General features: G+C 42.0%; 1 long non-coding RNA gene across 4 annotated transcripts in view; it reads right to left on the bottom strand.

The window, feature by feature from the left end:
- Positions 1–3,237: 3,237 nt before the first annotated feature.
- Positions 3,238–16,256, bottom strand: part of LOC143840149 (uncharacterized) — a 204,935-nt gene continuing 191,916 nt past the window's right edge. For 3 of the 4 annotated variants that reach the window (XR_013232044.1, XR_013232048.1, XR_013232046.1), the window contains one exon: positions 9,273–11,538. This is a non-coding gene — a long non-coding RNA (uncharacterized LOC143840149). Of the gene's footprint in view, positions 3,353–9,272; positions 11,539–16,256 lie in introns of those variants that run through there. The other variant, XR_013232045.1, reaches the window with a different exon arrangement.

The raw sequence follows: 16,256 nt of genomic DNA, 5'->3' as shown, positions 1-16,256 counted from the left end.
GGTTTGTGGGTGTCTTACAAAGTGAAAGGGGCATCAGAGAACTGGAGCATCATCACTATCTCTATCATCACTAAACATAATAAAGCTCAAATTGACAGTTCATTCCCTACCTGATTGGCATTCCCTGGGGGTGTGCTACTAATAGGGAGAGAGCACTCTGCCAACGAGGGCCAATAAGTTCAAATTACACTCTTCCAATGAGGGCTAATCAGCTCAAATTGATCTCTGAAAAGTGGTGGGGATGCTTGTCTCCAGCTGGGACCTGGAGATTCCACTTCTGGGGTTTCTCAAAGCCTGATGAATATTTCAGTCCTTTCTCAATGGTAAAAAAGTTGAAAAAAGCTGACATAGAGGTAGTAATTGAGAAACCCTCTGTTCTTTGCCAAACAATGTTGTCATATTTGATTGTAACATACAGCTGTTTTTGATTGATATTGAACTGACCTGAAGAACTTACAGACTGAATGGTTTTCAGTTCTTTAAGCAAATTTTGCTGTCAATTAAATATTTTCATTGAAGGAAGAGACTATTCCAAGTTTATGACTTATTGGTTGTTTATTGTCATTAGCAATTACTGCCTCACAACATTTTTTTTTGTTTCCCAACTGGACCCTGGCATCCCTGCACATCCATGAGACCCAAAGCCATCCCTCCCAAGGATCCCTTTTATCCAGGAGGACTGATCTCTGTTGCCCTGGCCTCTTTTAGCTCAGAGGACATGGGGGTGAGTGAGCTGCCTCCTGGGGCAACTCCTGCATGCCTTCTAGAGGGGAGAGCTGAAGGGGACCTGATCTCTATAGTCTGCACTTGAAATCCAATTTCAGGAGATTTCCAGGCCATACATGGAGGTTGGTGACCCCTAGGTCAGGAATGTTCCTTGAGGTTTGGCAATGGATCCTCAGATGCCAAGGGTAGGCAAGAGCTTTTGCCATATACTTAGCCCCCATGAAAGTCACAGTGCAGGTATGCATCCTAGTGCCCATTGTTTTCCTGGGTGCAATGGGCTTTGCCTCTAGTGTATTTATATAATACAGGTGGTGGACAAGAAAAAGTTTTTTTTAAGTAGCTGCATTCAGCTCCTTTTTTAACTCATTGCCAAAATACTACCTTCCCAACATTCAGATTAAGAGCAAGCTCATTGCTCATTTGGTATACAAGTGGGAGTGGGGGGGGGGTTGCCTCAATTGCACAATTGGATGCAAGCTAGGGAGGCCTTTTTTCCCTACTCAACTCAGTGCAGGAAAAATTGGTTAATTGGCATCTATAAAGCTTAAGTGAGTACCTTGATGCATCAATTATTGGAGTTAAAGACACAATTTCCTAGGCTTGACAACTGGGACAGTGGTGTCTTGATGGAAGTGGGACTGGAACTGCTCAAAGAGTATTATCCTTGACTCATAGATCTTGCTTCAAGATACAAGAGGAATGACATAGCTCCCTTGAGCATCAGTAAAGGTGTAATGTATAATTTGACTGCCCAGGGCTCAGAATCAGGGTTCTTTCACCAATAATATAGGGATGTTTAGTCAGAGGCTCAACTTTTCAGCATTCCACAGATTGCCCAAACTGTGATGAATTATTTTGTGTGTTTTTCCCTCAGGTGTTTCAGAATCTTACTGTGAATTAAATAAAGTTTTCAGTTTATTATCCCAGTACTGGATAGTTTCTGCACTGGCAATTTGCCTTGCCTTACTGCTCATCTGGTGGTAGGGAAAATTCCTGGTTCTTGACATTAATACCAGGCCAGTGCCATCCCAGGCATGACAGGCCCTCCATTACCATCTGGCAAGAGAACCTGGAGGGCAACAGGGCCTATCTTCTGGCAGGCCCTTGCAGCAGAGGAAGAGTCAGGCCATCCTGGCTCAGCTCCTCCCCTGACTACAGTGTCCTGGAAGGGACAAACAATGCCTCAGGTGGCTCTGCAGCACTGTGGTAATGTACGTCATATTGCAGTGGGCCTCAATACCACATTCTTAAATATTAAAAATAAACCAGGCCCACCCTACCCCACATCATGGTGGAGCCTCACTGTCTGGCTCCCATGCAGAAGCACAAATCCAGAGCAAAGGAGGTATACCGGGCCTAATACACCTCCATGGGAGAGTAGAAGGAGGTGGGGCAACCTGCCTTGGCTCAATTAGCAGTCTACAGCCAGGAGAAATGGTGTCCATGCGGTAAATATCCTGATATCAATTTACCTTATTTTATGTCTGTCTGCAAGTATTCAGTACCACAGATGAACCAAGGCTAAATTATAAACACATTTAACTAAAGTCTGTGAAATATGGTAGAACTCTGAAAAAAGTATGCATAGGATCAGGTTGTATATGTGGTGAAGTAAAGCATAACTGCTGATAAGCATTTTTTCTCTAGTGATTTTTATGATCTATTTACACTAGGGGGAACAGAATATTTTGGTTGGTGCATTAGGAGCTAGATATAAATCTTTGTTTGAATTTGTTGTTATTATACTGGAGAGTTTCCGTCTTTTTGCTGCTGGCATTTCTGTGCAGAAAAACCTCTTAAAACTCCTGTCTTCTCAGGTTTTAAAAATGATTTTTGTGCAAACCAAGAGCTGCCGAAGAATCAATAAAAATCTTCAGCTTGCAGTCACATCTGGCATACCTAGATCTCTGATTTGTAGTTTGGCCTTTTATGATATGTATGTCAGTTTTCTGTATCCTCATACTTTGCCACTTATAAGTAGATTTAAAAATTATAAGCATTACTTTAAAACAACCAGGACTCTTTATTATTATTATTTTATCATATGCCAGGTGTAGTGCTGCCAGGAGACTTTCTGGCATCCAGGCAAGAGACATTTGGAGGTGGTTTGCCATTGCCTGCTTCTGTATCATGACCCTTAGTGTTCACCTAAAAATGAACTTTATAAAATAATCAAGGACTGTGTTTCTTTCTTTAGGAATTTGAAGGCTTTTTTGAATTAATTTCATGCTGATGAAAAACAACAGACATGAGGTGAAGTAATGACATCTTGAGAAATTTCTGAAAGTGCTCAGAGACAATGAAAAAAAAATCCTGCAAGGGTTGGACGTTACAAAATGACTCAGGGATCACCACTGTAGCATGTAATAGAAGACTACAAAGAGAAATCAAAGGAAGATAAAAGACAACATGCTATTTTTGAAAAGGAAACAATAGGATGATAGTTATCTAAAAAGTCAATTTCGGAAAAAGAAATTCCATAACAATACTATAACAAAAGATCAAGTGATTCTTGGGGATCAGTGAGCCATGCAAAGCGAGACTGCAGTAAGGAGGCATTTCCGGTGACATTATCTCTCTTCACTCTTTCATCACGTAAATATGGTTAAGATCCAGTCCTATGTTTCTAGTACAGAAATATAAGAAAAAATAAATGGCAGTTATAGGAAAAGTTAATATCCTTTGCTGCATACATTTGAATAAAACAAATTACATTTTTTTTCTATTTAAAAACATCTGAACATCTTTATCTTATAAATCTTGCACAGCATGTTCTGTACTTAACAGCTCCAACTTCCCTTTTTAGGGTTTTTTTTTTCTTCATGAACAAATTTATTGACTTCCACACTTTTATGTGTCTTAGAAATTCTCCTTTTCCAGACATAACAAAGGATCAATGAACATAACAGACAACATTGCTACCGAAAACATTGTCTCTTACTGCATCAGCACATTTACTCGGAAATAAGGCCCACAGTGTTCATTGGAGGTTAACCCCAAATAAGCGTCCATTTGCCTTCATTACACTCAAAAACAATAAGTGAGGCTCATCTTAAAAGTCTTTCAAATGTGTAACTGCATGCTTGTGGAAAATCATCATTCATATAAGGGTTTATAAAGGGATTTAAACATTACATGATATTAGTCTTAGATTTGACAAAAAACAAATGATATTTATGCATACACATAATGACGTGTGTAACCTCAAGGTACTCATTGAAACATGAATGGGTTTGTTGCATTTTATTTTAACGTCACAGAAAAGGTTAGGTTGACATTGGTTGACTTGCCCAATGCTTCCCAAGCTACCTGCAAGGCAGAGATGTTGATCTGGGCCCACGTCCAACATTTCAGCCATTAGAAGACAGTGACTCTGATTTATATCTAAAACCCTTTCGCTCTGGAAAGAGAGAAAGAAATCACATGCACCCTGCATGAAACAGCTTCCTAGCACAATGCTGCCAGTGTCCCTTCTGACATTCTTGCATTTGCTACTACTTCTAGCGGCAGAACTTGGCATAGAATTAAGCAAATTTCTGAATATAATGACTGGAAATAAGAGAGAGAAAGCGTACATCTGGCAGGCAAATTGTGTATGGGCAGTGAGTTGAAGGACAGTAGGAAAAGAAACTGACCATTAGAAACAAGTTTAAATCAGAAATGTTATATGAAAATTTAACATATGCTAAATGAATCAGCTGAGCAAGTGGAATAGAGTGAGCATCTGCATGTGTGTGAGAGAAACAGAGAAATAGTCTAGTTTAGAAGTTCTTACAATCAATGGAAAGATTCCCATTTGATGTAACTGTAATTTATTTGACACAGATTCTTTGGACAATTCTGCATTATTTTTCACTAGAGTAGTTGCTAGCCCATGCCCAACAGCTTAACAGTGAAATGAGACAATTCACAGACAAGGTAGCAATTCTTTCTACACTTGGGGACATTCTCAAGGATAGAGCATAATATCTGTTTACAAATGTAAGAGAAAAAGAGTCTCCCAACAAAAACGAAGCTTGTTTTCTTGCTAGGAATACTGACAGTTGAACATCATTTTGGAAGAAGGGGGAAAGGACCTCCTTGAATGTTATGGGGATTATACAATGTGAGGCATACTTTTTCTGATCCTAATCCTCCCTTCCCTGGGGGATTCCTACCCTTCTGAGAATAAAGACAAGGACAACATATTGCTTCCTCTACTCCTAGTCAATGCCCTGCTCTGGACTTTTTCAGCTGTAAGGGGAACAGAGAACAGCCTAGGGTGTTTCAGCCACTTTGGATGTTCTTTTGAACATAACAGTAATAATAATAGCAAGACAGCATCTTGGAGGAGTGGTTAAGAGTGTGGACTTCTAATCTGGCTAGCTGAGTTTGATTCCACGCTCCGCCACATGCAATCAGATGGGTGACATTTGGCTCCTTAATCCCACCATTCTGCACCCTTGATCACTTCCTCCCTTTCCTTGACCTGAATGGGAATCTGTTTAACTACACAGTCAACTTTGCCACTTTCCCCCAGTTCTCCTGTTTGTGTCAAACTGCTCTGAGTCCAGGCTGAATTTGGAAACTGTCAGTATTTGACTCTTTCACTAGGGCTGAATTCTTTTCATTATCCAGCCCAGAAGTCTTTTTCTGGTTAGCTGAAGCTAACCAATCAGATCTCTTAGAACAGCCAGTCACTCAAGGCTCTCTGGTTTTGTGATAAATTAACCCTTCACTGTCTTATATCTCTTTATGCAGCACCTCTAAGCTTTTAAAAAGTGCAGGTTATCACAATTGTGATATTGTTAAACAAAAATTTGTTTAACAAATAAATGTATTCAATGAAAACCAATGTCACTGAAGTACTGGTGAATCATTTCTTTCCATTTCTTTGATGATGAGACAGGTGGTGGATACAACAGAACATAGCAAAACATTTGATATTAGTTGTCCATTTTGGGGGGGTCTTAGTTATGATAAATAAATCTGTATCTTCTTTATCTCTTTGGGTCTCTCATGCTGCACTTTCTGTGAAGCACTTAGTTATGAATGAAATGTAATATCTTCCTGTTCCCAAATCCTATGATATATCATCAGATTATCCTCTGAGAAGTAATTTATTTTTCAGCATGCAGCTATTTGGGAATCTTTGATTTTAAAAAGAGAGGAAGTGATTTGCCATTTGAAGACAAACTATATAGAGGAATGAAATAATTATGAGGTAAAGCAAAATGTCAAATATCTAAGGGAGTTTATGATTAAAAAAGCTTATGAAGGGAATCACCAAATTTCAGTCATTTTTATAATCCCTTGAATTGTCAAGCCATCAAATAAGCAAGCATCATGAAACCACTTAGCTCCTCAGCAATGCAAGTTAAACCATGTGGAAATGTGAAAGATTTATAACAACAAGATAACTTGGCCAGATTCCTTTGAGTGTCATTTAATAAAGAGCCTGGAGAGCAGGAGGAAAAAATTGTCATGCAGTCTTCTTGCTAGTCTACAGGATATGTCATTTAAGCTTCAGAAATCACCAAACAACCAAGGTTTATATGAGAACAAAGAGCAAAATATATCTATCTTTTCAAGTGTAGACATCACAGGGCCTTTGTGGAGTCATGTGACCTCCTTCAAGAAGAGGATATAGCTTAGATTTAGATTGCAGGTAATAAGAAGAGGGAAGGGCCTCTGCCTAAGATGCTGAGAAGCAGCTGTACATTCAGATAGTATTACTACTAAGCTACATCTGGTTATATAAGGAAAACAGCATATTTCTGCAAGGACACAGAAAACCAGATATATATATATTAGTATAACAGTATATCACTAGAAAGCTCTTCAGACTCTGGTTTTTAAAAACGTAACAGGGAATTCCACTGAGCATAAGCCTGTTGCCACTATGCTGCATTAGCAGTGACAGCAGCAAAAATAAACTACATAAACTTATCCCTGGGTGAAAAACACCATAACTGGACAAGTATTGCCACAAAGCATAGTGGAGCTGACATATCTCAACAGTCTTTTTCCTTAACTGCATGGTGCATGTCAGTTGCAGCCTTCAGTGCCATCTCAGTTAATTACTTGATTAATTTATGGTCAACCTTTCTTACTGTGAGCCAGGCTGGAAGACAGAATGTAAGCCAGGTCATTCAACAGGATTAAGAGAGATATACTAAACAATGTAATACGACTATGATTTAAGAAACCTGATATTTGGTGTAGTGATTAAGAATGTAATCTGGAGATTGTAATCTGGAGAACCACATGAAGACTGCTGGGTGACCTTGAGACAATCACAGTTCTCTCAGAACTCTCTCAGCCCCACCGACCTGACAAGGTTCCTGTTAGGGGGAAAAGAAGGGTAATTGTAAGCTGCTTTGAGACTCCTTTAGGGTAGAGAAAAGTGGGGTACAAACATGTACCAATCTTCTTCTGAAAGAAGCCATAAACATGAAAAGATATACTAAATAATGCAAGAAATGTTATTAACAAAGCTAAAAGTATGAAGACCTTCCTAACATCCTTGGGCAGGCCATTCTGTAGGGTGGGAGCTACTATGGAGAATGCATGTATATCGACAGTTGTTGATCTTGTCCATTTGCAGGGTAGCATCTGTTCAAATAAGCAACCTTGTCATGATAGGGCATGGAAGGAGAGGCAGCCTTGCAGCTATGAAAGCCTGAGGTCATTAAGGGTTTTGTATGCAATGGCTAGTACCTTGAATGCAGTGACTACAGTTATTATCTAGTTCCTGATAATAACTGAGCTGCAGCATTCTTCACTAACTACGGTTTCCAACTTGGTTTTGAGTGCAGGCCTATATAGAGGAGCAAACATTACACTAATTTTTTTTAAAGGAGAATTACAGGCCGGTTAACTCAACATCTATCCTGGGCTAATGAGTGGTAGCTGCAATCAAAGATAAAATTATTAGCTGCATATCTCTATCTCGGAATATACTGGAGCAGATTTTAAAGGGGTTATTCTGTGAACATATAAAAAGCACTTGGTAATATGAGAAAGTCAACAGGCCCTTATTTATTTCTTTGATTAAATGATGAGCCTATTGGCTTATGGAGATGCCATCAACATTGTTTGCCTGGATTTCAGTAAAGCTTTTGGCCAGAGTCCACCATGATGGGTAAACAGGCGGACTATAAACTAGATCCTAGGGTTTTCAAGTGGATAGGAAACTGGCTGGAGAACTGCACCCATAAAGTAGCTATCAAAGATGTTTCATTTGAATGGAGGGAGGTCTTCAATGCTTGGATGTGGTTACTTTTCAATATTTTTGTGAATAATCTGTTTTACTTGATGTTACTGCATCGTATTATACTTATTCTTATGTTATCTCATGTTCGAGTTCAAAGTTATCTGAATTCAACAGGATTGACAATGGAATAAACAAAGTAAGTGCAGACTGTGCCCTGTTGAATTCAGATCACTTTGGACTTGAGTCTTCCTCTCCCCCCCTCCCCATTGAAACAGGAAAGTGTTCTGCACATGGTTAGGGAGGCTCATGGTTAGGGAGGCAAATGGAGACTCTTTCTTTGTTTTCTTGAAGGGGGGAGGAAAAAATCTTTTCTTTTCTTGAAGGGGGGGGTAAGAGGATCGAAGAAGGCAGAAAAAAAAATCCAAGACCAACAGAAGTTGAGAGAAATTAGGGGCTTCTCCTTTAAGGCAGGCTTGTCACATGACCACCTGTGGCCAATCATGGGTTCCCTACCACGGAGGAGAGCCCAGATTCAAAACAATGCAATTTTAAAATATATTGAGCATTAAAAGCACTCCAAGATATCGCACAATAAAGGTAGGGTCACTCCGGATCAATCCTTCCTGCTGCAGAAGGAAAATTTTAATCGCCCCAAATCAAAACGGAAATCGCATTCTGTGTAGAGGGCAGGGACTGAATTGACCTGGGGTTGGAATAAAAGCTCCGTGCAGTTTACACCACAGTCTCTCTTTGCAGAGGAAACAAGAACAGGAAAAGAAGCCTACCTAGCCAAACCTAGGCAATGAAAAATGTGATCTTACCTAAAATAACTAATCTCCAACCCCACTGTATACACTGCTCCCTTCAAGCCAGGATATATTTTACCTAGTCTAGAGAATCCCTATCTGCGGTTTTGAATAAGATAAAATCAACCCAGGGTTATTTTTAAAGGTAAATTAGTAAATGTGATGTATGGAAAAGAACATGTGTAGGTCAAATGCAAGAAAAGAGTTTTTAAAACCCATACAATACATCAGGGTTGCATCCCTTTTAGTTTCTTTTGTAAGCATTTTTATCCTACGAGATAAGCAGAGCAGTGCATCTTTTTGAAAGCAACCAAACATCATTCCTCAAGTGGGGGATGTTCTTGGCACTTGATAGATTTTATCCTTGAAGTGATGGAGGAGAATGCAAATTTCTATGGACAAGCTATTGTTCACTGTATGCAAATCCATGCTTCTCACCCCCACCTCCCCCACCCCCGTCCCCTGCAAGGAATCATCTGCCTTGTATTCCAAATAGCAAAGTTTCATTCATATTATATATGCAGATACTATGACTATAATTCAAATATTATCACTTTTCTTATAAAGTGAAATATATTTCTCTTTTTTATGAAGAGAAATTATGCCTTCATTTTGGACATTATCCGGGACTTCAGAGTAATTTTGTTTTTGTTCTGCATCTATTTTCTTGTGTATTTTGTGTCTTCTTTTAACCACTGTACAAGCAGGTGGCACAACAATAGCCATATAAGGGATCTTTCAGACGTCACTTGATTTATTGCTAAGGGATTATTCAATATTTGGAATTGCATTTCTGATTTCATGTCAATACAATTAGCATAAGAATTTAAGCTAGTTTTACATTTTGAACTTAGGTTATATGAAAACTCTGTACTGTTTTGATCCTGAGAGGTTTTGTCACAGAATACTATATAGCTTGATGTTTTAACAAAGCTATAAGAAACAAGACTGATAATTTAAATAAAGCTAGGATCCACTTACTTCAACTGTTTCCATACATATAGAATGCTACAACATAGAACCAGCAATACGAACTTGTGGAAATTGTCTTGTTTTCCCCCTCACCCATAGCCCACAGGCTCCCAAGGCAACTCCCCTTTTCCTGATTCTTTTTTTCTTTCTAACCTGCCAAACAATCTACCTGGATCTGTTCCCTGCTTTCAGTATCCTTCCCCTACCTGGGAAAACTGTGACCAAGTTACATAGTGCCAGCCATGGAGTCCAGCTGCTCAGTAGCAAACCTGAAAAGACATGCAGGGAGCATCTCATTTTCTCATACTCTTGTTAAAAAAATGCAGCCAAGGAGTATTACCAAAAACATTAAAAGATATTGTGAACAAAATGAAATAGAGACAACACAGTAAGGGCAATGAACATATGGCCAGTCCTGGTTCTAAGGCACACAGGTGACATTATCACTTGGAAACAAGCAGAATTAGAAGCAATAGATTGCAAAACTGGCAAGGTAATGACAATACATCACTCATTACAACCTGAAATTATGGTGATGGTCTTTATTAAAAAAATTAGTAAAGAGCTCTCCTAAAACTTAATCAAGCAGTTGAAGAAAAAAAAAAAACAAGCTCTGAACAACTACACCAAAACAAGTACAGAGAAGTGTACAAGGTAGACTAAATTAAAGTTACAAAAGCCAGTGGAGATTACAAAAATATTGAAATCAAAACTCACTTTTGACAACTGGAAGGGAAATCACTTGCATGGGCAATATTTGAAAAACAGAACAAAATTAATAATGAAAACACCAAAATGAGCACTTGAAGAATGAAGCAAGTTCATGCTAGCTACACATGAGCAGGCTCAAGATATGTGTCAGATGCCCCTTCTTTGGGGGGTGTCATGTGCCCTCTGCTGTCTCAGAGCCATCCTGCAGGACTCCTCTCAGACCTCAGATGCAAGAGGGGAAGGAGTTGTTGCCACCCAAGTTTCTCCTCCTCTCTTCCAGCTCCTTTTAGTTCCCTCTCTCTCACGCTGCTCTGCAGAAGGTATCTTCCCCAGTCTAGGTTCTGATGCCCAGACCAAATGAATTGTATGAATGCCAAGATTCTGAAGACCAGTGATAACAGTAAATCATAACTTTGCAAGACAAAGGATAAAACAGTCGATCACATAGTCAGTTCCCCTGTAAAAATGCTCAAACTGATTATAAAGAATGTCACCATAGAGTTGCAGCTATGTTGCACTGGAATCTTTGCAAGAAGTATGGCTTACCATCAGCCAGAAATGATTGGGAGCATAAACCAGACAAAATTACCATTATGAAATAAAGATTCTTCGGGACTTTCAACTGCAAACAGATAAACATCTGAAACATAACAGCCCTGATATAATTGTAGAAAAAAATAACTAATGTTTGGTATGTTGACACTGTTTGGTTTGTTGACACTTGGAGAAGCAGAATAGAAAAGAATGAACAGATGAAGAGACCAAGACCTACAAATAGAGTTACAGTGCCACTGGGAGATGAAGGTTGCTATTGTGCCAGTTCTCATTGGAGCCCTTGGAGCAGTTCCTAGAAGTCTCAAGAGAGATTTGGACAATCTGGGCATTGAGTAAAAAGCACCAGCTCAGCTTCAGAAGATAGTGTTGCTTGGAAAAGCAAGAATTCTGTGAAGATACTTCTGCGGTTCTAAGAGAGTCAGCATGATAAAGTGGTTAAGAACAATGGCTTCTAACCTGATTAGCCGGGTTTGATTCCCCGCTCCTCCACATGCAGCCAGCTGGATGGATAGTGCTGTTCTGATTGAGCAGTCCTGTCATAGCTCTCTCAGCCTTACCTGCTTCACAGGGGGTCTGTTTTGAGGAGAGGAAGGAAAGGCAATTGTAATCCATTGAGATTCCTTTGGGCAATGAAAAGTGGGGTATGAAAACGAGCTCTTCTTCAATTCCCAAGAACTTGGCTAGATCGTGAATTGCAAGACACCATCTACCAGTCAAATATTTGACTGCGTCAATCGATCATCATTATCTGGTCTCCTTTAAAGACTGCTTTACGTCTGTTGCAAGGATGACACTGAAAGCACCACTGGCATTAGAGGCACTATTAGAGAAACAAACCCATTCAACAGAATTTATAGGATGGCCTGAGATAAAACAATAAAAAATTCTTATAAGCTTAGGCCTCAAGGATGCAATGCTATTCAATTGCCAATGAAATTTCTCCTTGAGGTTCTTTTGTTCCCTAGTACAAATAAATATTTTAATTGCTATTTTCTACTGCTAGGAGGAGAAGGGGGCTAAACTGATGGATTCATCTGCAATGTTATTCAATTTAAATTGAATCATTTTAGGACCAGTTTTGCTAACATTTCAGCTTGAAGCTGTGTTGTATTCTAGTAAAGCAAATGAGACAATCATGTAAAGTGACACAAAAATAACCACTTAAGACAAAAGCAATTATGATTAGGAGCATGGACAAATGACATTTTGCTCACACCCCTCCACTGCCAGAATCAGCACAATGGTGCTTTATACCCTCCAGCCATTGCAGGCTATTTAGTTCTACAAACCAACACCATTGCCTGCAGCACCAGAAACGAATCAGTCAACAACATAATTCATAGGAATATTTTAGTACTTTTGCATGTTTCAAATGCCCCATTGTGGAAAGGCCTGCTTTATGAAACGGTCTTCCCACCCACAATTCTCTTCCTGGTTGGGGACTTCTCTGCCTCTAATTTGTCTTTGTAAAATCGAATTCATGCGTGCATACACTTTTTCTCACTCCATGCAATTACTTCACCTGCTCCAAGATCCAGCATTTATAATCACTTTGTGTCTTTCCAGTGCCATCCAGTGAAATCAGGGATCTTAGAATGTTTTAACTTTGTTTTGGATTGCACTGTTTCTCTTCTCCTGACCCAATGATATTGGAAAGAGAGGGATGAGGGAGCTGTTGCGTGTTTGAACAAGTGTTGCAACTGATGCTTTGTATTTTAAGATATTGCTTATACACCTATGTTTATCAGAGGTGCCATAATTAATTGATTTGATTTCTGAATTAGGCATAATTGTATTTCAGGCAGACACAAATAGCTGCCCCTTCTTTTGTCCAGCTGCATCTGTAAGGGGAGAATTTTGTGTACTGTAACCTTGCATGCCAGATCAGTCCCCACCAGTTTCTAGACCAAACATTTCCTCTGGGTTGTTTCACAATCACAACAAAAACACAAAATAGTTGATCAGAATAGGTATGCCACTCCTTTCCTCCCTAGACGGAGATTGCCAGGCTCCCTCAGTCTCTGGGTGACCTGAATCCCATAAAATTTGGTACCTATGCCCCACCACATAGCTATTTAAAGTATTTGCACTTTTCTATATTTTTTCTTCCCTATTGGGAGAGACTGCATCCAAGTGATACAATAATTCTGAACAGTCTTTCTGCAGATTTTACAGTTTTATATATTTGAAATTTTTTGACCATCTCGAAGCCAAATTAGCTTTCAAAGTATCTTACAATTTCTATGATTAAAATAACGAAAGATGTCACTTCAAATAATAACAGGATAAAGACCAGCAATAAAATGATAAGTAGCATAAAATACATAAAAAGTCACTTAGCGATGAAGGACAATATCTTTAACCCACTCCTAGTGGAGCGGATTCAATAATTTGTTAAGGGCCCCGAGGGTGTGCCCTGTCCGTGATGAGGAAGGGTGCCGATAGGCCCCTTCCCCCGGACTGACAATCAGTCAAATTGTCAGTCCGGCGACAAGGGACCAATTGCGAGCCGCACACAGTGTGGCTTGCAATTGGTCCCTTGCCGCAGGACTGCCTAATTGGGAGGCGCAAAGCGCCTCCCGCTCCGTCCCCCTTCAGTCTTGCCTGCGAGCGGCCGCCCGCCGCCATTTCCTCCGCCGCAGCCTGCGCGGCCCATTGCTCCCTCTCTCGATGTCCATGAAGGGCCAGCCGCCGCAGCCCTGGCACCGCCTCCTCCTCAAGCACAACTCGCCCCAGCACACATGCCCGGGAGCGGCCCGCACTGCCAGCCGCAGCTGCCGCGGCCGCCCGCACTGCCGTCCACCGCAACGAGGACACCTGCGGCAACAACGACACATGCCCCACCTGCCCTCCGACCCGCCGTCAACGTTTCTGCAGCCGCACTGCCTCGCCCACACGGCCCACACGGCCTGCCCGGCCCCAGGAATGCCACTCTTTGCTCTGCCATGCCCACTGCCATGCCCACCGCTGCTGACACTTGCCTCACCGCCCATTTCACCTCCTCCAACAGGTACGCCATGCCGTAGGACTCCCGGCCCCAGCCCGAGCCGCCCCTGCCCTCACCAGCCCGCTAGCACCCGCTGCATTCAAACTGCAGTGGGCTTATTTACTAAGTAATATATGCAAAAGGCTAATCAGCTGCAGGCAAGGAGGAGAAGAGGAAGAGTTGGTTCTTATAGGCCGCTTTTTCTTTACCACTTACAGTCTACTTCTTTTTCCTCTTCTCACAACAAACACCCTGTTAGGTAGGTGGGCTGAGAGGGTCCTGGTATACCTGCTCAGTCAGAATAGCTTTATCAGTGCTATGTGAGCCCAAGATCATCCAGCTGCCTGTATGTGGGGGAGCGGGGAATCGCTAGTAGTCAGATAAGTCCACGCTCCTAAGCATTACACCAAGAGAAAAGAATTTAACAAAATGCTTAACAGAAAGTTATTTCTTTACTTGCTTTACAGTCTCATTGCTTGATGAATACTTGGGCAGGAAGGGAATTTACATTGAGTCCATTCAGTGTTGTTTCCCAATCTCACCCAGTTCTCCTCCTTGCTACAGAATTTGTAGCATTTTTGGAGGCTGATTTTCTCCTCCCTTTTTCATCAGCTAAAAAGCTGGTTGACTCCAGTCCATTCTTCTGAACTATTTAGGGGAATATGGTAGATGTTTTATACAAATACTAGTAATCAAGCCCGCTGCAGCTAAATGCAGCGGGCGCTAGGCAGTTACTGTGGGTGGGTCATGGGATTTGTATTCGATGGACATCTGTAGGGCCAGAGCTTGAGTCTACCTGAGTAACCCTCCACCTCCCCCCAGTCGAGGCCGCCATGGCAACCCCTTGCCATCGTCTGCCTGGAAACCAGGGCCCGCCCCTCACCTGGAGTCTCTCCTTCAGGAATTGCTGGACGGGGTCGAAGCCCTGCGGCTGCGCGGCCACCTGGAGGCCGGATGGGGCCTGTAGTTGAGCGGCGGCGACCACCGCGGAGGCGTGGGCGGTTTGCTGCTGGCTGGGAGGCACCCCGGGGGCAGCGGGAGGCGCGGCCTGGGCCAGCTGTTGCTGCTGCTGGTGCTGAGGCGCCGCCACCGCCATGCTGCTTTGGAAGAGGAGTATGCCGGTTGGGACGCTCCAGTCGTGCGGAGCGGAAGTGGCCTGGTAGCGGCGAACTCCATTTCCCAGGAGGGCCAGCGCCGCGGCCGGAAGTGCCCCGTAGCGCCGGCGACGGTCCCAGGATCGCGATGGCGCCCACCATCCAGACGCAGGCGCAGCGGGAGGATCCGGGCCACAGGTGAGACGCCAGGCCGCCAGGCAGGGAGCCCCTGGCAGCCGCGCTTCGCGCGACTGCCAGGGGCTCCCTCAGGGGGCGGCATGATGCGGCGAGAGGTGCTTCGCACCTCTCGCCACGTCAGGCCAGGAGCAACTGCGAGCCGCACTGCGCGCGGCTCGCAGTTGCTGGGGCTGGGAATCGGAGGGACCAATCGGCAGGCGCTTTGCGCCTGCCGATTGGTCCCTCCGATTGTCTGTCGTGAGGAAGGGTCCAATCCGGACCCTTCCTCATCACGGACAGAGCCCACCTCAAGGCCCCTTAACCATTTATTTAGTCCGTGGCGCCTGTGGCGCCACGGGCGGTTTAAAGATTGGTGTGTATTAAGCCATCTATGTACTTTGCAAGTGCAATTTTCCTGCTATCTCTTCTTGCTGCACCCACAGAATATTTCCTTCCAATTTTGTTCCTAGAGATCAGTTGACCCTTAGGCATGGCATAGGGAACAAAACAGAAGTCAGCACTAGGAGGGGAGAATTGTTGAAAATCACCACTCCTCATTCCAAATACTTATGTGCTATGAGGCCTTTGGAAACATAGTTGGTTGAACATAGTTGGACACGTGCCATTTTAAATACATCACACTCAATCTACCTAATGCTCGTTGTCTCCAAAATGTTTTCTTTCCTGTTCTTTTCCTGCTTCACATACAAATGCATAAGTGGATTTCCCCCCCACAAACGCCACATAGCATTGCATATCTTACAAATGACACCGGAACATCTGCCACATTTTATATTCATAATAAGGAAAAGACAAGAACATTAGATTTTTTTCTTTAAGTTTGGCCTTTGTCTTTATTGTCATATTAGGATGCTACACTCAATGTTTTGTAGGTTTAATTTCCTACACAATTTTAACCTGTTAAAATGCCATATAGAATTATATGAAAAGAAATCCATCTAGTGTTGTTATACTGCACCAATATCCTGTATATCACCAGGGAAACTGCTGTATTGAATATTGATCTGAACTTG

The sequence above is a fragment of the Paroedura picta genome, chromosome 6 (genome assembly GCF_049243985.1).
Source record: "Paroedura picta isolate Pp20150507F chromosome 6, Ppicta_v3.0, whole genome shotgun sequence".
NCBI classification, from domain to species: Eukaryota; Metazoa; Chordata; class Lepidosauria; order Squamata; family Gekkonidae; genus Paroedura; species Paroedura picta.
Note: the sequence above shows the minus strand (reverse complement) of the source record. Positions and strands in the feature narration are given on the sequence as shown.